Below are 776 nucleotides of genomic sequence, written 5' to 3' on the forward strand. Positions count from 1 at the left end.
GGCTGTAGTGTTGAGAAGGTCTCTGCTGAATGAGGTTGTGGTTGCTGGTGGACCGTGTTCCTCCTGAATATATCCTCCGTGAGGTGCGAGTTGGCACCTCAGAGGATCCCAGTCAGTACTTGAGAGGACAAGTGACACCAGAAGTAGGGTGTGTGGGAAAGAGCAGCTTCTCCTGCCTCAGATGTGAGGTGTGAGGACCAGAAACAGCCTGAGCACACAACCCTTGCAAGTTTAAATAAGAGATAGATAGATAGATAGATAGATAGATAGACAGACAGACAGACAGACAGACAGACAGACAGATAGATAGATAGATTCATGATATACACCATTGCAATGAACAATTATAAACACAAAATTGCAAACAGCAACAATGCTGAATTTTATTAATGTATTTATTGTAATAATTAGAATTCAAATTAATTCTATTCAGATATATGTAAACAACTATTTACATCCATTTCATAATGATGCACATTGTAAATGTGTAAAAAGTAAATATCTATAAATCACCATAAATTAGAATAAGAGGCTTCTTTAAAAATATATAAAAAATATTATTGACCCCAAACCTCTGAAAGGTATTGTGAATTTATATAGTATTAAAACACTAAATTTGAAGAGCAACTACTAATATTTTAAAAAATTATTAAAATTATATGTATACTTTTTAAAATTAATTTGTCATACTGAAGGACTATTAAAGTAAACTGAGAGTATGTAAAAAATGTAGGCTACATGTTTTATATATATATATATATATATATATATATATT

The sequence above is a fragment of the Sinocyclocheilus rhinocerous genome, unplaced genomic scaffold (genome assembly GCF_001515625.1).
Source record: "Sinocyclocheilus rhinocerous isolate Xijiao unplaced genomic scaffold, SAMN03320098_v1.1 scaffold265, whole genome shotgun sequence".
In the NCBI taxonomy this organism is placed as follows: Eukaryota; Metazoa; Chordata; class Actinopteri; order Cypriniformes; family Cyprinidae; genus Sinocyclocheilus; species Sinocyclocheilus rhinocerous.